Genomic DNA, 22,709 nt, shown 5'->3' with positions numbered 1-22,709 from the left:
CATTGACTAGACAGACCTTTGATGACAAAATAAGGTCTCTGCTTTTTAATATGCTGTCTAGGTTGGTCATAACTTTCCTTCCAAGGAACAAGCATCTTTTAATTTCACAGCTGCAGTCACCATCTGCAGTGATTTTGGAGCCCAAAAATATAAAGGCTGTCACTGTTTCCACTGTTTCCCCATCTATTTCCCATGAAGTGATGGGACCAAATGCCATGATCTTAGTTTTTAGAATGTTTAGTTATAAGCCAACTTTTTCATTCTCGTCTTTCACTTTCATCAAGAGCCTATTTAGTTCCTCTTCACTCTCTGCCATAAGGGTGGTGTCATCTGCATATCTGAGGTTATTGATATTTCTCCCAGCAATCTTGATTCCAGCTTGTGCTTCTTCCAGCCCAGCATTTCTCATGATGTATTCTGTGTGTAAGTTAAAAAAGCAGGGTGACAATATACAGCCTTGATGTACTCCTTTTCCTATTTGGAACCAGTCTGTTCCACGTCCAGTTCTAATCGATGCTTCCTGACCTGCATACAGGTTTCTCAAGAGGCACTTCAGGTAGTCTGGTATTCCCATCTCTTGAAGAATTTTCCATAGTTTATTGTGATCCACACAGTCAAAGGCTTTGTCACAGTCAATAAAGCAGAAGTAGATGTTTTTTCTGGAATTCTCTTGCTTATTCGATGATCCAGCGGGTGTTGGCAATTTGATCTCTGGTTCCTCTGCCTTTTCTAAATTTAGCTTGAACATCTGGAAGTTCATGGTTCACATATTGCTGAAGCCTGGCTTGGAGAATTTTGAGCATTACTTTACTAGCGTGTGACATGAGTGCAATTGTGCAGTAGTTTGAACATTCCTTGGCACTGCCTTTCTTTGGGATTAGAATGAAAACTGACCTTTTCTAGTCCTGTGGCCACTGCTGAGTATTCCAAATTTGCTGGCATATTGAGTGCAGCACTTTCACAGCATCATCTCTTAGGATTTGAAATAGCTCAACTGGAATTCCATCAACTCCACTAGCTTTGTTTGTGGTGATGCTTCCTAAGGCCCACTTGACTTCACATTCTAAGATGTCTGGCTCTAAGTGAGTGATCACACCATCATGATTATCTGGGCCATGAAAACCTTTTCTGTATAGTTCTTCTGTGTATTCTTGCCACCTCTTCTTAATATCTTCTGCTTCTGTTAGGTCCATGCCATTTTGTCCTTTATTGTGCCCATCTTTGCATGAAATGATCACTAGGTATCTCTGATTTTCTTGAGATGATGTCTAGTCTTTCCCATTCTATTGTTTTCCTCTATTTCTTTGCACTGAGGAAGGCTTTCTTATCTCTCCCTGTTATTCTTTGGAACTCTGCATTCAAATGAGTATATCTTTCCTTTTCTCCCTTGCCTTCGCTTCTCTTCTTTTCACAGCTATTTGTAAGGCCTCCCCAGACAACCATTTTGCCTTTTTGCATTTTTTTCTTGGGAATGATCTTAATCACTGCCTCCTGTACAATGTCACAAACCTCCATCCACAGTTCTTCAGGCACTCTATCAGATCTAATCCCTTGAATCTATCTGACACTTCCACTGTATAATCGTAAGGGATTTGATTTAGGTCATACCTGAATGGTCCAGTGGCTTTCCCTACTTTCTTCAATTTAAGTCTGAATTTGGCAATAAAGAGTTCATGATCTGAGCCACAGTCAGCTCCTGGTCTTGTTTAGAGAAATTATTCTGTCATTTTTGAGATTGCATCCAAGCACTGTATTTCAGACTCTTTTGTTGACTATGATGGCCGCTCCATTTCCTCTAAGGGATTCTTGCCCACAGTAGTAGATATAATGGTCATCTGAGTTAAATTCACCCATTCCAGTCCATTTTAGTTCACTGATTCCTAAAATGTCAATGTTCATTCTTGCCATCTCCTATTTGACCACTTCCAATTTGCCTGGATTCATGGACTTAACATTCCAGGTTCCTATGCAGTGTTGCTCTTTATAGCATCAGACTTTACATCCATCACGAGTCTCATCCACAACTGGGTGTTGTTTTTGCTTTGGCTCTGTCCCTTCATTCTTTCTGGAGTTATTTCTCCACTCATCTCCAGTAGCATATTGGGTACCTACTGAACTAGGGAGTTCATCTTTCAGTGTCCTATCTTTTTGCCTTTTCATACTGTTCATGGGGTTCTCAAGGCAGGAATACTGAAGTGGTTTGCCATTCCCTCTCCAGTGGACCATGTTTTGTCAGAACTCTCACCATGACCCATCCACCCTGGGTGGCCCTACACAGCATGGCTCATAGTTTCATTGAGTTAGACAAGGCTGTGGTCCATGTGATCTGATTGGTTAGTTTTCTGTGATTGCATTTTTTATTATATCTTCCCTCTGATGATTTAGAGAAGGATTAAAGGCTTATGGAAGCTTCCTGATGGGAGAGACTGACTGAGGGGGAAACTGGGTCTTGTTCTGATGGGCAGGGGAATTCTTAGTAAATCTTTAATCCAATTTTCTGTTGATGGGCAGGGCTCTATTCCCTCCCTGAGGCCAAACTATGGTGGAGGTAATGAAGATAATGGTGACTTCAGAAGATCCCATGTGCACACTGCTACACTCAGTTCCCCCAACCCTGCAGCTGGCCAATGCCAACCCACACCTCCACCAGAGACTCCTGGACATTCATGGGCAAGTCTGGGTCAGTCTCCTGTGGGGTCACTGCCCCTTTCTTCTGGGTCCTGGTGCACAGAAGGTTCTGTTTGTGCCCTCCAAGAGTCTGTTTCCCCAGTCCTGTGTAAGTTCTGGTGGCTCTGTGGTGGGGTTAATGGCGACCTCCTCCAAGAGGGCTTATGCCACACCGAGGTCTGCTGCACCCAGAGCCCCTGTCCCTGCAGCAGTCCCCTGCTGACCTGCACCTCCTCAGGAGACAACCAAACACAGTTCTGTCTCAGTCTCTATGGGGCCTCTGGGTCCTAGTGCTCACAAGGTATGTTTGAACCCTCTGAGCATCTCTGTCAGGTATGGGGTTTGATTCTAAATGAAATTTCACCCCTCCTACCATCTTGCTGGGTCTTCTCCTTTGCCTTGGATGTGGGTATCTCCCCAAAGTTGTGCAGCCACCAAACAAGATTACTGATCCTTGTTTACACAAATGATTCAAAATAGAAACCTTCATATTAGTAGTTTGTGAAACATCATCCCATTGTCCTGCAATTCCAGTTTAAGCTCTGAAATAAATCACCAAATTATAAGATACTACAAAAGTACCCTTTTAAAATAGCTTGCCTTCTACTATTATTTTTGAGACAGAAACTCTGCCATATTACTTGTTGTAAGATACTATCATCCTACTGTGATGTAGGTATTTGTTCATCCTTCTCCAACATTGGATCATAAACTCCTTATAATAGGGTCCATGTATAATCAATCCACCTTTATGATCCAAAGAGTTTGGCCCCAAAAGTGAATCAAAAGTATTTGAGGAACTAAGTTTACAGAAGTGGTGTATGCTATAATTATATAACTTTATCCTCTGTATTATTAACCTCCTGTGGAGACTTAGGTACTCCAGAGAGCATGACCTTCAGCAGCCATTAGCAGAGTCTGCAGAGTCTGCAGAGTCTGCCTCCTTCTGGAGACCAGGACACACCTGGGACCCCTCATCCTCACTTCAGCACAACCACATACAGGCATTCCATGAAGAACTGCAACATTCAAGGAGCCAGTAGCTACTGTGAACTCAGATCCCAATTTACCAGAGACAGACGCTATTAACGGGCATTATCCTGGCATCCTCATTTGACTAGAGAAGCCCTTTTACCCTTAAAAGTATTGCCTTTTGGATTTAAGTTATATGATCCTCTATTGATACAAGTGCTTCAGTTTTGTCCTTTCATTCTCTACTTGGAGATAGGGTAAGTTCTGAAAAAACACGATAGGCAAAATTGCACAGAGAGAAAAGATAGTATAACAGAAAGCTGAGTGGGATATTTTCTGTTGCTCCTGAATCAGCACCCAAGACCGAAAGCTGAAAATCAAGAGGCATAGACCATGTCACATTTTAAACAGGATGGCCCACATCAAGAGTCCAGCCTATGGACACCTGTCAATTGGAGTTCATCGGTGGCTAAGTAGTGTTGTCCAGACCAAGAGTAATAATGAATAAACTACATGAAGGTCAGTTAAGGAAGAGATAGGAGTACCTTTCTCCTCTGGCTTACCAGTATTCATTAATAGGAATGTAAGGGGAACTACAAAGAGGAAGAGGATGATGACAAAGATTATCAAAGGTAACACAATGCTTGCCACTCCAGGAGGTAAGAAATACAAAACTGAAGTTATATGGGAGGTTAGAATTTTAACCTGTATGGATATTTTTAAGCTAGAAACTACTGGGAGATTTCAGATCCGGCCCAAAACATCATTTAAGATGCTACTCACAAGAAAAGCTAAAATCAGACTTGAGGGCAATGATTACAGCAAAGTAAATTCATTTTAAATTTGTAACTAAGTTGAGCCTATTTACCAGAACTCAAAATCAAGTTTTATTTTCTAAATTTGATCTTTAGAAGTTAATTAAGTGTTATGAAGCAAGTGCTCAATTTCTCATGAGCCTAGAAAGGTACCCTGGCATAGTGTCCAGCGAAGACTGACTTCTAGCTTGTATCCTATGTTTCTGTCCTATGATTCAGTGGCTACTCAGGGATTCATCAATTCATGTCAATGGTTGAATTTAATAATGATAAACCATTGGTCGGAACCTGGCTGTAGACCACAAACCTTTATTTGTTTTCATTTTCCTAACCAGTTTCCAAATCTGTTCCTAAGGCTTGAAAGCAAGGAAGGGGGACCCAACCAAGGGACAGGTAACCTAATTCCCAGATAACAATCCTTTCTATTTCCTCTTCTGCGTCCACTTCCCACAATCTCTGGGGACACGAGATTTGAGAAAAGGAAATCCTTCCTCATAAAAATGTTGAGGACTCTTCTCAGAAAAGCCAGTCTAAGGACCATATTTGCACTTTCAAAGGGTAATTCTGAAAAGATTCTGAAAAACTGTATCAGGTCTATAGGTTCCAGCAATGACTCTGATAAGAAAAATCTTTCCTGTTCCTACTCAATTAGCATAAAGTTTAACCTGAGTGCTAATAGGTCTCCAGGCCAGGCTCAATTTAGGATTGGTCCCCACTAGACCAGAGGTGCATCATGGAAGCAGAGCTCAGCTGAAATGTGGTTAAGTATTAAAGATGTGAGTGCCAAGAACTATTTTTACTGTCTTCACTGTACTCTTGTCCTTATGAGTCTCACAGTAAGGTCTTCATAAGATTGAAATAAAATTCATGGTCGGTTAAGGGTCAAGATCCCCTGGTTTCTGGCTTTTTGTCAGGAATGTGGAACTAACCCCAAGATTAGTTCTGCTCCTGGGTATGTAGTTCTCTTTCTATGCCTTTCTTGGCTTTTGAATCACCAATATTCAACTAATGAATACCACTGTGCTCGTCTTTTTGGCCCACAGCCACCCACAACTGTTGGTATAGGAAAAATATTAACAAACAAATATTCACTAAGCACTGTTGTCTAGTATAAATTTAATATTTAAAAGGAAAATATTCTCTTCCACACATTTTCTTTTCAATACCTCTTACATTATACTGTAGTCATAAACTCCACTTATGTGGTCCCAAGACTTTATGTTTCAGGAGAAATGCAGTAACCTTAAACATGACCCAACACACACACACACACACACACACACACACACACACACACACACACACACACACACACACACACACACACACACACACACACACACACACACACACACACACACACACACACACACACACACAGCTCAACATCACCATGATCACCACCATCACTGGGCTGAGTGTACAACTTGCAAAACAAAATACCAAATTCTGTTAGTCACAAGACAGCTAAAAAACCAGATTGGAAAGAAACATTCATCAGAATAAACCACAATGAACAAAACACCATAAAATGTTTGAATAGGATTTTAACACCATAAAATGAACCTTTATACTTAATTTTGTTTGGGATACTTTTGTCTTTAAAAATTGATGATGTTTTTTTTAAGAGGAAGGAGGGGAAAAAAAAAAGCTGTAAGTATTACGCTGTCCCACATACACTCCCCATCGAATAGAACCAAACTTCTTGCTAGCGCTCTTCTGTCTTTCCCATCATTTCACCACACCACAAAGACTCTCAAGAGACTTCTCAGGAAGACTGTATAATTTTTAGAAAATCACAGCATACATTTGATGTAAAGGGAACCAAGCCTACCCAGAAAGAGGTTGGTTTTTTTTTTTAATTTTTTTAATTGGAGTATAATTATTTTATAATACAATGGTACTTTTTGCCATACACTGACATGATTCAGCCATGGGTGCACGTGTCCCCCCATCCTGAACCCCCCTCCCACCCCACCCCATCCCTCTGGGTTGTCCCAGAGCATGGGCTTTGAGTGTCCTGCTTCATGCATTAAACTTGTACTGGTCATCTGCTTTACATATGGTAATATACATGTTTCAATGCTATTCTTTCATATCATCCCACCCTTGCCTTCTCCCACATAGTCCAGGTTGTTTGGATACCTCCAAAAAAGCATGAGTTTATAGTGAAGGTAGACCTAGGGTTAGCTTCTGGCTCTAGCTATGAAAATTTAGGCTTTTTACCTCTTTAGACCTCAATTACTTTATCATCAAGATGGGGAAAGTTGAACCCATCAGAGTATTATATTGACTATAAGTAATAAATGTGGAAGAACAACAGTTTTTTGATAACACTCTGCATACAAATTTATAGTTCTTAAGCTGAGCAGCTTCTGTACATTTTAATTCTATAATGCTTAAAATCACTGAAATGTGTTATATAAGTACTTTGGTTAAGTAGGTCTCTTAAGATCACTAAATGAAACATCAGCTCTGTCCCTTTTCTGGTTAATTTTCAATTATTTTCCCTTTTGATTTTGGGTAGTAACTGATAGTTATTTATTCTTTAAAAATCACCTGAGGAAACCAGAGGATTTGTTTGTACTTAGCTCCTAACATAATTAAGATTCAGATAATTTGCTAAGCTGGCAACCCCAAGAGAACATAAAGAAAGAAAGGTGATGAATAAGGCATCTTTTCCCTGTTTGATCACATTTTCAGCAAAACAGCAAAATTCAGCACTGCTTAGCCGCTTACAATTTTTAACAGTTTATATTTGCAATAGAAACAGAAAACTATTTCTAAAACCTCTATTTTTCCCTCTGTTGAAACCAAGTCTGTAATTCTAACCAGTTACATGTAAATAACATTTAGGGAAGCAACAGTTAAGAAGATATAAAATAAGTGATTAGATCATTGTTGCAGTGAGGGGGGTATAAGAAAAATATTTTTCAAACATTATGCTGGTCCTCTCCATGAATTTTCCCTTCTGTTGATAAACCTCTTCTAGGTCAGTTATAAAAATACTACATAGATACAAGCCTGGAGAAAACAAAAGCCTTCAAGGGATGGGCATTATCTGCTTTTACCACCTGAATAATAATCGCAATAGATTTGCTGAGTTAGAAAGAGTGACCTTTAACGACTGTCCAGCTACCCACTCACTCCATACAGAAATTTCTTCTGTAACAAACCCCAACCACTCCAACGAGGGAACCATATTAACCTCCTTCCAAGCAATCCATCCCATTCTGATATAGTTCTTAAGCTCAGGTCAAGCTCAGGAAAACTAGTCCCTGAAAATGTTACTATAACTATCACTTCACAGGCAGGGTCTGGATAAAGGCCTGCAGGAGGACTTACGGGGAAAAGCCGACTTCCGGAGCGCCACTGATTCCGTTAGCTATCTGTTGGCAAGGCCTTAGGCAATTCTCCCACAAGGAGACGGTGGTTCCTCTGAAGATGCTCATTCTCAGAAGAAAGGATGCCAAGGTCAGGAAAAGCGAGGACTTCCATCAGCTCTAAAGGGTGGTTCAGTACAGTGTTTGAGCCAGAATTTCAAAGGGAAAGACAGTTCCCTGCCCCCTCTCTGTTATCCTGCTTAGTCAGTATCCAATTACCCAGTTGGCACCTGAAGCTTGTGAAGCCCAATCCTAGACCAATAGCACCTGTGACACCTGAACCAAGGTAGCCCCGCTCGGCATCACCATTTTACCCTTCGTGGAGGAAAGACCCACTCAGGTGACTTCTGTTTGACCGACAGAGAACAAACTGGGGAAACTTGTGCAGTGGAACCAGCTTCATTGCCTGCTGGCTTAATAATTAAGATAACTGTGTATTAACTAGAGTTATCATGATGATCCTTTTGCAGCATACACAAATTTCAAATTGTTATGTTGTACACCTGGAATTAATATAATGCTTTATGTCAACTTTACCCTAACTTGCTCACATGAATTCTCTAATGAAAATTTACCTCTGATGTCTGAAACAGCAAGAAAACTGTTTTATCAACCAAGTACAGCATCCATGTCTTATTCATCTTTGTACCCTCACTGTCCAGAGAAGCTTCTAGCACATAGCACATACTTGGCAAACACTGACTGACCTAAGTGAAAGATTAAAATGTATTCAAGGACTAACCTTCAAATGCATTCCTTCATGTCAGGCATTATCAGAAGCACAGGTTCTCTGCACGTTTTTTCCACATCTGCAATAATGTTTCTGTACCCAGTGGTTTGCAGAAAGCAAGCCTGAAGAGATTCTCAACCTAAGGTGTTCAAAAATAGAAGAAAAAAGAGACATGAGGAAAAATGAGGCTTATTCTTTGGCATTCATTCACTTGATGTATGTGCAATAGAACTCTTTGAATTTATGTAACATTCAGGAAGTTGCACAAACAGGATCTAGTTAATAAAAGCAAAATTTCACACTGAAGCTCCACATGGATAGTTGTGGAACTGGGCTAAAATTTACATCTCATTTGACCTCTTCTTAAGCCAAGCAACTTGAAACAGTATGACTTAAATATCCAAGGAGTGCTTTACACTGGTGACTTGAAAGGTATGTAGAAAGTATAGGTAACAATAGGTTCTCAGGGATCATTTAGCCTCTTTAAATGGGTATATCAGAAACATGTCAGAAGGAACTGTGTATGTAAGAGAGAGAAAAGAAAGAAAAAGAGGAAAGAGGAGTAAGAGAAAGAAATAGTCCTCAGAAGTCTAGGCTTATGAAAAAGTTCAAAAAGCAAAAGAGAAGATTAACGACTTTGTTATTGTCTAGGGTACATTCAACATATGTATATTAATAGCTACATCATTGATTGGGTGAGGGTAAGGGGTTGTTGGTGAAAATGAAGAGAGGAATTCCTAACGCCAACCTTGTTGTCGTTAACTTGATAAACATTGTCTGAAGGAGCTCTATATAATTCTTTAAGTAGATTTTGTGGCTTCTCCTTGTCAGTATCATATGCTTGGTTTCTTATGAGTCAGTTTCACACAAATGGATTCCATCTTGTTTGGGAAAAAACTCTACCTCACAGATCATACTGATGTAAACATGATCCATTTGCGATAACTGCCACATGGTAGTTGCTCAACAGAGACATTTAAGTAACAAATGTTGCTGAAATAACATTTCTCTTCTCTAGGCATAATCGGGAAAGTTATTCTCATTACTTCTCAACTGTTCTCCTATAATTTTCTATCTTGTACATTTCCATCATAACAACCTGCATTCACTTTAGTGTCTTTTGCACATCTGAAGGCTCCTGTCCTTCAGATCTTGTCATCTTGAATCATCATAATGAATATATATATACCTTAGAAACAGGGACTATATCTCCTTTTTCTTTTCATGACCCATTAGTTTGGTTAAGGCCCTTCTCTTCAAAGATGATGAAGTTTGCAGAGTAGGAAACTGGCAAAAGCCCACTTCCTCATTCCAACCACGCAGAGGCTGAGGAGTCCATGCTCTTACATAATTCCAACTGCCATGACTGTTCTAATAGTAAGTGCTGAATTCCACCTGAGTTAATCAGAAACTTTCTCCTTAGAGTCTGAATTCTAAAAGTAGAGACATTTTTAAAGCAAAATATGTAAGATGTGGACACACATGTTCCTTATAACTAAGTTTCTTTTTTTTTTTATGTTTTTTTTTTTAATTTTTCAGTGGGTTTTGTCATACATTGATATGAATCAGCCATAGAGTTACACGTATTCCAGTCACAAGGATGACCTGGTCTGAAAGAATAAGGCAAGACACAAAGAGGCAGATAATGGAAATGCTAAGAAAGATAATCTTCAAGACATTCAAATCCTTGGCTGCCATCATGTCTATAGTTCAGGCAAAACCCTGACATTCCTGTGGTTGGTTTATTTCATTCATTCAATAAAATTCAGTGAGCACTGACTATATGCCAAGCACTTTGCTAGGTACTGAAGATGCAACTGTGAGCAAAATAGAGATGGTCTCTGCCCTGGCAGAGCTGCTGAGCCATTAAATCTACATCACCCCCCTACCCCCACACCATCATCACACTTTTAGTTTGAATAACATCCAAAAGAGTGCTAATTTCAGCTGTTATGAATTAAACTTCTGTGGATTTGTCTGTGATATCAAACAATTTTATCCAAAATTCGCTTTTCAAACTAGGTAACCAACAAATTTTGATTTATGCCTGAGTTGCTTAAAATTTCCCTAAAAACTAGAAAATCCTCTTCTGACTTACTCAGCATCTAAAAAATCTCAAACTTTTAATTCTTAAAAATTCGTGTTTAAGTATAACAAGAAGCAACAGTTTTGCTTCAAGCAATATTATTTCATTTCCCTACACCAACTATTCAGGAAACTGATATAGAATTTTAACCTCTTGTTCTCAACCTGGGTTCTTTCAAAATAAAACATAAAACTCTATGCTTGTAGGTAGTGTTAGGTCATATCTCTCAGGCCTTTCTAACATTTAAAAATAATAATGATAATGACATCTATTTTTGACCTTAGGTAAAGAAAACTAGCACATCTTCTACAATGTGATTTTGCAAACTCAGATATTAAGTTACTCACCAGCACAGGGTTCAGCAAGAGGAATGCAGATGTTTAGTCACGAAATAGTGTCTGACTCTTTTGTGACCCCATGAACTGTAGCCTTCCAAGCTCCTCTGTCCATGGGGTTTCTCCAGGAGAGAATGCAGGTGTGGGTTGCCACCTCCTTCTCCAGGGGATTTCCTGACCCAAGGATTGAACCTGTGTCCCCTGCACTGGCAAGCAGATTCCTTAGCACTGAGCCACCATGGAAGCCTGAGGAATGCAAAGGATGTGAAAAAAAACATCCCTTCATCAGGACAGTGTTCTGGGACCCCCTACTGCCTGCCTCAGCCTTTCAGGCTGTTGCTTCATGACGCCCAGCTGGGAAGAGTTCACAGGGGGGACTCCCACCCTGAGCCCACCCTGGGACACCCAGTCTCTCTCAGCCACCAAGCAGGTACCTTCCAGGACTTCAATTTCACGATCGGGGGTTGACAACCCGCTTCCCTTCCCCAACCGAGCTCTGCCTCCCCACCACCACACACACACACAAAATTAAAATAGGTCTTCTTACCAGCTGAGATCTATCACACATGGATCCTAAGCAATGAAGGACAACTGTACACTTGCCCATATTCTTTACATTCACTGCATTTCTCTCCTGTGTAATTTCTCTTGGGTGTAATATGGTTAGAATTTCTACTGGTGGCTTTTCCACATAGATTATATTCATGGAGTTTCCCTCCAGGTTGAGTTGGTGCCCGCTGATTAAGGGGTAAGTGGTAATTAAAGACTGAACACTACCATGGAATATCACTGTAACCTTGGTGAAACCATTTAATTTCCCCAAACCTCAGTTCCCGCACCTATAAGAAGGGAGTCATCTTGGTACCTATTATAGGGCCTTCGGTGATGACTAATGCAATCGTATACATATTTAACACACTAACACTTGGCCATAGATATTAACTATCATCATTATCATCAAAATCATCATTATTAACAACTTCATCATCATCCTGATAGCTTACGGTGAATGGTGTCAGATTCTTGATATCCGAAGAAGAAAATTTAGCTTCAGGATCAGGGACCAGGCTTGATCACTCAAGAGCTTTTGTGTAGCAGAGTTTTATTAAAGTATGAAAAGAGACAGAGACCGCTTCTGACATAGACATCAGAAGGGGAACAGAGAGTGCCCCCCACTGCTAGTTTTAACAAGCTGTTTTATGGCTGTTAGAAAGCTGACGGAGTTTCACACAGGTCCCTCTCCCACAATATGCATTTTTGAGATAGGATGGCACGAAGTGTATCATTTCCCAGCCATAAACAATTAATATGAATACTGGTTTGTTGAATCAGCCAAAAGTTAGTCTTAGGTGGAACCATTTTGAAGAAAGGTACATTCCAAAGCATATTCCAAAGAAAGGCAAATTCCAATACATAGTTTCATTAACATAGCTTAAGAAAAACATTTCCATAAGAAAACCGCATTTGTTAGCTCAAGGCTTGAGAAACATTCAGTTCAGGTGGAACCAGGTGTCGTCATAGCAACACAGATTTTAAGAGACACTTGCAGCCTATTTCCTCCATTTGGAGACCCCTGGCTTTCCTGGCTGTTACCCTCTCAATCCTCACCTAAGACAGTCTCTCATTTTACAAACTAATAAATTAAGTTTTAGAGCAGCTTTTCTTAGCACTGCTGCTGCTGCTGCTGCTGCTGCTAAGTCGCTTCAGTCGTGTCCGACTCCGTGCGACCCCATAGATGGCAGCCCAGCAGGTTCCCCCATCCCTGGGATTCTCCAGGCAAGGACACTGGAGTGGGTTGCCATTTTCTTCTCCAAGCATTGCTACTAATAACATGCAATCACTTAGAACATGAGTATTTTTAATGGTGAGTATTATATTGACGTATACATGCACGTATACATTGTATACGTGTATATATTGACGTATACATGCACATATGTATACATTTTTATATGATTTATATGTATACATTTTTATATGATTCAATTTAATACTACTGTTAAGATGATTTACTTTAAAATATAAATTAGGGTACTTTGAGGATTAAGTCTGTAGTAATATGAATCTTTCATTCGTATATTTGTTATGCTTGTGGTTATCTACCCAGTGGCCCAGGCAGTGGTTTTTGTAAAACTCTCCAGGTGACTAAAAGGTCAAGACTTCTCACACTTCTTTATGTTTAAGAGAATCACTGCTTTCTGCCTTCTCACCTGGGAGAGAAATCAAAGCCATCAGTAGGCCTCCAGGAAACTTCATTGGTTTAACCCAGTGATCCTCAACCCTGGGACTGATTAGAATTACCTTGGGAAGACTTAAAGTCCAGATCCAACCAAGACAATGTAAATCGTATTGATTATAAGTTACTAAGCTTGTCAACTACATCACTTCTAAAACAAACAAAATGCATTATTCCCAACAGCCATGATATGAAGCAACTTTTTTTTTTCTTTTTTGCCACAAAGAGTAAGGTGAGGTACTACTGTGCTGACTTTACCAGTAAGTTTAAATCATGATTTCTGTACATCCAAAAAGAATTTTTAGCATATCTTTTGAATCTGCTGCGGACAAGCGGATGGAGCATATTCAAAATAGATGCAAGGGATCCCTTATACAATGGTTTAGGAAAAATCATTTTTTTCTTCTATGTACAAATAGGGGTTCATTACTATCTCTTAAGTATCAGATTTCAATGCCCCTATTAAAAAAGCAGAGGAAATATAACCCTACTATATTGATATGACTGTTCATGTGGCTTAAAACTTTCAAAAAGCTAAGATCATGGCATCCGTTCCCATCACTTCATGGCAAATAGATGGGGAAACAATGGAAATAGTGACAAACTTTATTTTCTTGGGCTCCAAAATCACCGCAGATGGTGACTGCAGCCTTGAAATTAAAAGACAAACACTTGCTCCTTGGAAGAAAAACTATAACAAACCTAGACAGCATATTAAAAAGTAAAGACATTATTTTCCAACAAAGGTCCATCTAGCCAAAGTCATAACTTTTCCAGTAGTCATGTATGGATGTGAGAGTTGGGCTATAAAGAAGGATGAGCACTGAAGAACTGATGTTTTTGAATGGTGGTGTTGGAGAAGACTCTTGAGGGTCCCTTGAACTGCAAGGAGATCAAACCAGTCAATCCTAAAAGAAATCAGTGCTGAATATTCACTGGAAGGACTGATGCTGAAGCTGAAACTCCAGTACTTTGGCCACGTGATGCAAAGAGCCAACTCATTGGAAAAGACCCTGATGCTGGGAAAGATGGAAGGTGGGAGGAGAAGGGGATGGTGGAAGATGAGATGGTTGGATGGCATCACCAACTTGATGCACATGAGTTTGAGCAAGCTCTGGGAGTTGGTGATGGACAGGGAAGCCTGGCATGCCACAGTCCATAGGGTTGCGAAGAGCTAGACAGGACTGAGTGACATAACTGAACTGTCTTTAAAAATTCTATTTTACCCATAATTGATTTTAGCATCAAGTTAAAAACTAAATGATTACTTCTAAGTCCTGGATACAATTCATCTTTTCACCATTACACACAGTTTCAAAATTTGGTGTTAGGGCTTCCCTGATATCTGTTGGTAAAGAATCCACATGCAATGCAGCAGACCTTGGTTTGACTCCTGGGTCAGGAAGATCCACTGGAGAAGAGATAGGCTACCCACTCCAGTATTCTTGGGTTTCTCCTGTGGCTCAACTGGCAAAGAAAATGTCTGCAATGCAGAAGACCTGGGTTTTATCCCTGGGTTGGGAAGATCCCCTGGAGATCCCCTGGAGAAGAGAAAGGCTACCCTACCCACTCCAGTATTCTGGCCTGGAGAATTCCATGGATAGTCCATGGGGTCACAAAGAGTCAGACACAACTGAGTGACTTTCACTTTACCCTCCTTACAACAGTTTCAAAATTTGGTGTACTTGTTTGCTTTTTTTTGTTTGTTGCTTGTTTAAATTGGGGTTCATTAAGGAAAATGTGCATATGAAATACTTTTTAAAGCTCTCCAGAGATCAACTTCATCAAAATCAATGTTTACACTCCTTAAGAGCTAACCAAGCCTTCACGAACTTCTTATAGGAGAGAGAACCTCTGATATTGACAAGAGTGTAAACCACCATGAAGATTAGGCTCTAACAACAGTTTTCTGCTTTCTTTCTGCAAGACAACACTTTCCTCCATCTTTTTTTATTTTATATAGCACTAAATGTTTCCTAACATAATACTGGGTGTCCCAGGTGGCACAATGGTAAAGAATCCGCTGGCCAGTGCAAGAGACCCAAGAGATGCGGGTTCGATCCTTGGGTCAGAAAGATCCCCTGGAGTAGGAAATGGCAACCCACTCCAGTATTCTTGCCTGAGAAATCCCATGCACAGAGGAGCCTGCTGGGCTACAGTCCATGGGGTTGCAGAGTCAGACACAACTGAGCGCATGCACACACACAGAATGTACTATCAGGGGAGGGGAAGAAAGGCAGTAGATTCTGGCCTACAGCATTTTTAGAGAGCAGCAATTTATTTTCTCCATAGTTCTCATGCTACACTCTGATAAAGTTAAAATATTGTTATTAGACTTGCTATTGATCCAACAGGCATTGATGACTTTGGAATGAAGAAAATAGACATAACATGTTTTCTATAAGATTAAATGATACTTAGTAATTGTTTCAGTGAGACATTTTTATTTTTATGAGTCTTTAGATTCTGTGCTATAAGTCATTTGACCAAAAGTTCTTAGGCACTAGAGGTAATCTTGAATTTTTTTTTTTTTAGTCAGGGAAAGGAATGTGACTAAAATAGTTCCCCCCATCTCTGAGTGCAACAAGTATGCATACTCTATTTCACTTACTCATTTTAAAAGGTGATCTATTTACTATCTTTCCTTGACTTGAGAGCTAGGAATCAATAGGCATGTGATTGGAAAAATATCAGTGACATAGGGACTTGAACTGAAAAGACTGCTGTGAAGCAATCTAAAAATAATCAAACTAATGTCGGTTTTCAAATTCAAATGCAACCTTTACTCACTGCTTTATGATTAAAATGTTCCCTTGAAACTAAATTAATTTTTTTCACCTTTGCAGGATGATTGATGGTTAGACTTTTATTCGTAGTCTGCCTAAATTACAAGTTTACATATCACTGACGACCCTCTGCAATAGTGACACTTTTATTGATGAAACTCAATGTCCTATTAAGAAATAGGAGTGAAATATTATGTGTATATAAATTGGTAAATAAGAGAAACAAGTGACTTTGATGGAATAATCTAAAACAAACACTTTTTTCAAAGATGAAGCAGAAAGAGCATCCCTTTGTGACTGCTAAGTTTAATGAAACAGGCTCACACCCTCCAAACAGTATAGGGAGTAAATAAAAGCCTTTTTCCCCAAATGTGTCCCTGTTTAACTACTTAGTTTAAGCTTCCCTTGCACCTCAGTTTCCCCACAGTCTCCACCCACATACACACTTACAGATCACCCTTTTATTGACTTCATACCTTAGACCTAATTTTCCACTCAACTTTTCTTCAGCTATCCAGAAACTCATTGTTTGGACTCTTATAGGAACCAAGTTCTGTCTGTTCTGAGGCCCTGAGCGTTGCCGCAAATAAAAGAGTGTTTTCCCAACTTCAGGGGAAACACGGACTGAATCATCCCATCCCACTCACTCAAATTACAGAGGATCACAGTTGATTATTTGAGTTTGTAAGGAACATAACTAGAAAGGAGGGAAGACCCAAGAAAGAAGAAACATGAGCTAAAGAAAGGAACAAATAAATTATGAAAATATATTTAGGACTGGTAAACCCATCATGGCAGGTCTAATTTTTACTGCAAACCAAAAGCACATGAAAGAATTTGGAAAAGATACAAAGGCTCATGATATTTCATTTTTTTCTGAAAACATTTTCTGAATCTGTATTACATTTGGAAAAAGACAAATTACTGCATTAATATATCTACTTTTTTAATTCAATACCTTCCAGACCCTCCCCAAGCAAAATCAGCTAAGGAGTCTGAAAGTCACACTTCTCTTTATTCAATCTTCTGTGTGTGTGTGAGCACAATCATGTCTGACTCTGCGATCCCATGGACTGTAGCCTGCCAGGCTCCTCTGTCCATGGAATTCTCCAGGCAAGAATACTGGAGCGGGTTGCCATTTCCTTCTCCATTATTCAATCTTACTTACATTATTTCATATTGTGTTATCTATACTGATTATTGAATAAGTGCAAAAGAACATTTATAATTTATGCAATAAATATATGAATCTCCAAGCTGCTACCTTGGAGCTTCTCGGGCTTAAAAGATGTAATATGGCCAGTATCTTGACATTCCTGTGTGCTCTCACATGAGCTCCCACCTGCTGTATGTCTCACAGACTTGCTACCACAAATTTTGTGTTTATTAGTTCCATATTTCTCTTTGTGGTTTTATCACATATGGTTGTATAATAGCATAACATAATATTTATTTTGTATTATTTGCACTTTATTTAAATGGTATAATTCTTCTGAAGATGGTCTATTTACTTTAAAATGATGATTCATACAGGCTGACTTATGTTGCTGAAATTCATTAATTATCAGTTCTGCATTGTTCTATCATAGAATAAGCCAACTGTCAGTTCAGTTGGACATTTGGGTTGCTTAAAATTTTTGCAATTACAAGCACTGCAGATACAAACATTCTTGGCTCACATGTGCAAGAGTTTCTCTTAGGCATGTGCCTAGAAGGGAAAATCCTGGGCCACGGGGTTAGCACAAATCTTTAGGTTTACAAGGTAACATCAAGTGGTTTTCCAAAGAGGTTTTAGCAACATATTCAGTCTGTCAATTACTGAAAGATATGGGTTAAAATATTCCACTGTGACAGTGAATTTAACAAATTCTACTTGTAGTTTTGTCACATGTGTGTGCATCTTTGTTAAGGTCAGAAACATTTTAAACTCTTACAACTTGCTAGAGACTTGAAACCATTAAGTTGTAATTTTTATGTCTCTCATAGTGTATCATTTGACCTTTGTGTCTTAAAGTTTACTTTTTGTGCTATTAATATAGTTTCTCTATAATTTATTTGGTATTACCCTCCTGTATCATTTTTCCAAAATTTTACTTCCAATATCATGCCTTACTGTGTCAGGTCTGTATCTTAAAACTGGATTTTATATATAATCTGGATTTTACATATAATCTGAAATATTTGATTTTTAATTGAAATTTTTAATCAATGTACAATTACTATCATTTCCTCCTTTCCAATCTTAATCCTTTAATTTATTTTTAATATTTTGTTTATTTCTGTCTTCCCTCCTTTTTTCTCTTGCTCAGTTTTGCCAAATGTTTTTCTTGTTTTTAATTCAATTCTTTGTTGATTATCTCTATTGTGTCTTTGTTTTCTAGTTCATAGATTTTTTTTATGTCACCTCCATTATTTTCATCCTCCAACTTTCTTTAGATTAATGTTGCTGTTATTTTGTGAATATCTTAAGTTGTATATTTAGTTCACTAATTTTCAACTTTTATTTTTCTCTAATATAAGCACTTAAGGCTAAAAGTTCTTCTCAAAATATTACTAGTATTGCTTTCCTCAATTTTTATATCAAATATTTTTATTTTCTTTCAGTTCTTAATATTTATCTTTAATATCCAATATAATTTTTCCTTGATTTATGATTAATTTAGAAATTTATTTTAATTACCAAATATTAAGAACATTTTTATTTATCCTTCATTTTTTGTGTGTGTGACGTGTATGTTATATTTTATTGCATTCTTAGTTGATTATTGCTGATTGAAGTAATACTACTGATTTTTGCTAGACCTTTTATCTAGCACACTTGCTTGACTCTTTCTAGCATATTTCTAGTAGCTTTTTTGGTTGGCCCTGTCGGATTTTCTATGATGATCTATTATTTTCAAATAACAGTTTCCCCTTAAACCTTATATCTCATATATTTTTCTTGTCTTATAGCATTGAAAATGAGTTCAAAATCACATTAAACATCTGCAGTAATAGTGGTTATCTTGTCTTATTCTTTTTTTTTCCATTTATTTTTATTAGTTGGAGGCTAATTACTTTACAATATTGTAGTGGTTTTTGCCATACATTGACATGAATCAGCCATGGATTTACATGTGTTCCCCATCCCGATCCCCCCTCCTGCCTCACTCCCCACTCCATCCCTCTGGGTCTTCCCAGTGCACCTCACGAGCACTTCTCTCATGCATCCAACCTGGGCTGGTGATCTGTTTCACCTGTGATAATATACGTTTCGATGCTGTTCTCTCAAAACATCCTACCCTCGCCTTCTCCCACAGAGCCCAAAAGTCTGTTCTGTATATCTGTGTCTCTTTTTCTGTTTTGCATATAGGGTTATTGTTACCATCTTTCTAAATTCCATATATATGCATTAGTATACTGTGTTGGTGTTTATCTTTCTGGCTTACTTCACTCTGTATAATGGGCTCCAGTTTCATCCATCTCATTAGAACTGATTCAAATGAATTCTTTTTAATGGCTGAGTAATATTCCGTTGTGTATATGTACCACAGCTTCCTTTTTAAGCTCTGACTTAATTACACTGTGGTCTGAGGTTTTAACCAGAACAATAACTTCAAAATTTGATGAAAAATTGCTTCATTGCCCAGTACATAATGATATTTTATAAATGCCCCATTTATAAAACCTTGAGAAGAATGTGTATTCTTTAATGCTGGATACAGAATATTCTTTAATGTTGGATACAGAATTCTGTATATGTCCATTTAGGCAGGTTGGTACCTATCTGATCTTATAAAATTTTGCTTATCTTTTTGTCTATAGTCCTATCAATAATGGGCAAAGTTATGGAATCTCTCACTATGATGATTTTATTAGTTGCACACTGGTGGCTCAGCTGGTAAAGAATCTGCCTGCAATGTGGGAGACCAGGGTTCAATCCCTGGTTAGGAAGATCCCCTGGAAAGGGGAACAGCTCCCCACCCCAGTACTCTGACCTGGAGAATTCCATGGACTATATAGTCCAAGGAACTGCTAAGAGTCAGAAACGACTGAGTGACTTTCACTTTACTTCTATTTAGAATTGTTATATTTTCTTAGTGAAACAAAACCTTTCTCATTGGTTTGTGACCTTCTTTATACATAAGCTTTTCTGCCTTAAAAGCCTCCTTTTTTTTTTTTTTTGGTATTAATATATCCACACCAGATTTCTTTCATTAGTAGTTGCCTGATAAAGCCTTCTCCACCCTTTTCCTTTCAAACTTTATGTGTCCTTATATTATATATGTATTTTTTTGAAATAACATTTATCTTAATGATTTATAGATTTTCAATCTGTCATTCTACTGATGAGCTATTTACATTTATTATAATTGCTGACATATTTGAACTTCCTACTCTATTTTTCACTTTTTATTCATCTCACTTGTCCCCTTCCTTTTTCCCATCTTCTCCTATTCTATTGAGTTTTTGGCTTCTTCTTTTTTTTTCTTTCCTTTAATGAACTTTTTTCTCATATATTGACTTGGAATTTATACACTCTTTCTATTCTTTTAGTGATTACCATTAACATTTTAACATGCTTGTTTAACATAACAAGGTCTAACAGTAAACTACAGATAAACAATAAAAGGATTTAAAACACACTAGCACTGATCATATCCTTTTCCAATTTATACACTAGTAGACACTATTGTAATTTTTTTTATTCAGACAATGTTTGTTTGAATTGTTCAACAATTTTTTTTCTTTTATTTCTATGATTGTTTTGACTTTCTCTTAAAAGTGGCCTTTAGATTTTTGGAGGTTTTAAGAGAACAAATTTTCTGGCAGTATGCATCATCTTTTTTTAAACTTCAAATGTCTTTTTTAGAATATATTTTACATCATGTTTAATTTCTTTCAGCACAAGTATTATTTAGAGTAGCTGGTCCTTAATCCCTGCCAGAAATAGAAAAGCAAGTCACAAAAATCTTTACATGTTCATAAAATAGGACCTAAAGAAAGAAATTGGGAAAATAGAATTTTTATAGTAATAATTGTCATCTTTCATATAAAAAAAAAGATGATCCACCATTAGTAGAATCTGTGTTTTAAATAGAATGATGTGTACAGCTCTAGCTCTATTTCATGCTGTTTCCCAGGTAGCGGCTGGCACACATTCTTGAGCTGGCAGAGGAAAATTCTACCCATGGCCTTGAAACAGAGCCCAGGTAATTGGCTCCATATGAACACTAAAGCTATGGCTTTGGCTTCCTTAGCTGCACGCACTGAACAACTGTGCCAACCCACTAAGTTGACCACTCTGATGAATTATTCACACTGAAGGCTGGTTTTTATCCTTAACTTCAACCATAGTAAGGATGCATATGCAGAAATATAGCTGATAAGTGTAGACAGAAGGATAACTCAGCAAAATACCATTTCTATAATCAATATAATAAGAGACAAGGATCATCATTAGAGGCCAAAACCACTGGGTGAAAGGTTTGAAGGTAACAAGATATTCATACAACCTCCCACATAATTCTACAGATTACATATTAAATACAAGATTACTAATCAGGAGGAAATATTTTTGAAGCTCAGAATGTAGAACATACTATAAGACAATAGGTTTATGCTCTTCAAAAAAAGATAACATCATTAAAAACAAACAAGATATACAATGGAATATTACTCAGCCATAAAAAGGAATGAATTTGAGGCAGTGGTAGTGAGGTGGATGAAGATAGAGTCTGTTATACAGAGTGAAGTAAGTCAGAAAGAGAAAAACAAACATTGTATATTGACACATATATATGGAATCTAGAAAAATGGTACTGATGAACCTATTTGCAGGGAAGAAATAGAGATGCGGACATACAGAATGGACTTGTGGACACAGTGAGGGAAAGAGAGGGTGGGACAAAATGAGAAAGTAGCATCGACATATATACACTATCATGTATAAAATACATAGCTAGTGGGAAGCTTCTATATAACGCAGGAAGCCAAGCCACTCTGTGATGCCCTAAGGGGTGGAATGGGAGGAAGGGGTGGGGGGTTCTAGCGGGAGGGGATATATATAATTATGGTTGATTAGCATTGTTGTATGGCAGAAGCCAACACAACAGTGCAAAGCAATCTTCCTCCAGTTAAAAAAAATTTAAAAAGAAAGGTATCCTCTTAATATAAAGGGTGCTTCAGTAGAAAAAAGTTCTTTATTAATTATCTATTCAATGTCTTATTTTGTCATTAAGAGTTTTCATGAGACAATTGAGAAAAATAAACAAGAAAAAGGCATCAGAGTGTTCTGGATTAAGAGATTGACGTGACATAACAACCAAATGTAATACAAGAAATTGGACCAGTTTTTGAATTTTTAAAGGTAGCTTTAAAAGACATCATTATTGAGTGTTAATTTTAGGAGTGAGATTGGTATTGTAGGAGAATGCTCTTTTTCTTTTCTTTTTTTTTTATTTTATTTTTTATTTTATTTTTTTTTCCAGTGGGTTTTGTCATACATTGATATGAATCAGCCATAGAGTTACACGTATTCCCCATCCTTTTCTTATGATTTACAAGCAGAAGTAGTTAAGTGTGAAGTGTAGTGATGGTTGCAACTTAAAAAGACACAGATAGAAATGGATAGATAGGTAGATGATAGACAGTGATTGACTGACATATGAGTGGATGGGGTGAGGGGGCAGGGGAAAGCAAATGTGGTAAATGTTTGCA

General features: G+C 38.0%; 1 long non-coding RNA gene across 2 annotated transcripts in view; it reads right to left on the bottom strand.

Moving 5' to 3' along the window:
• The window catches only part of LOC136162967 (uncharacterized), a 453,850-nt gene that overhangs the window by 182,763 nt on the left and 248,378 nt on the right, over positions 1-22,709 (bottom strand). For both annotated transcript variants that reach the window (XR_010662182.1, XR_010662181.1), the window contains exon 5: positions 8,580-8,706. This is a non-coding gene — a long non-coding RNA (uncharacterized lncRNA). The remainder of the gene's footprint in view (positions 1-8,579; positions 8,707-22,709) is intronic.

The sequence above is a fragment of the Muntiacus reevesi genome, chromosome 3, assembly GCF_963930625.1.
Source record: "Muntiacus reevesi chromosome 3, mMunRee1.1, whole genome shotgun sequence".
NCBI classification, from domain to species: Eukaryota; Metazoa; Chordata; class Mammalia; order Artiodactyla; family Cervidae; genus Muntiacus; species Muntiacus reevesi.
Note: the sequence above shows the minus strand (reverse complement) of the source record. Positions and strands in the feature narration are given on the sequence as shown.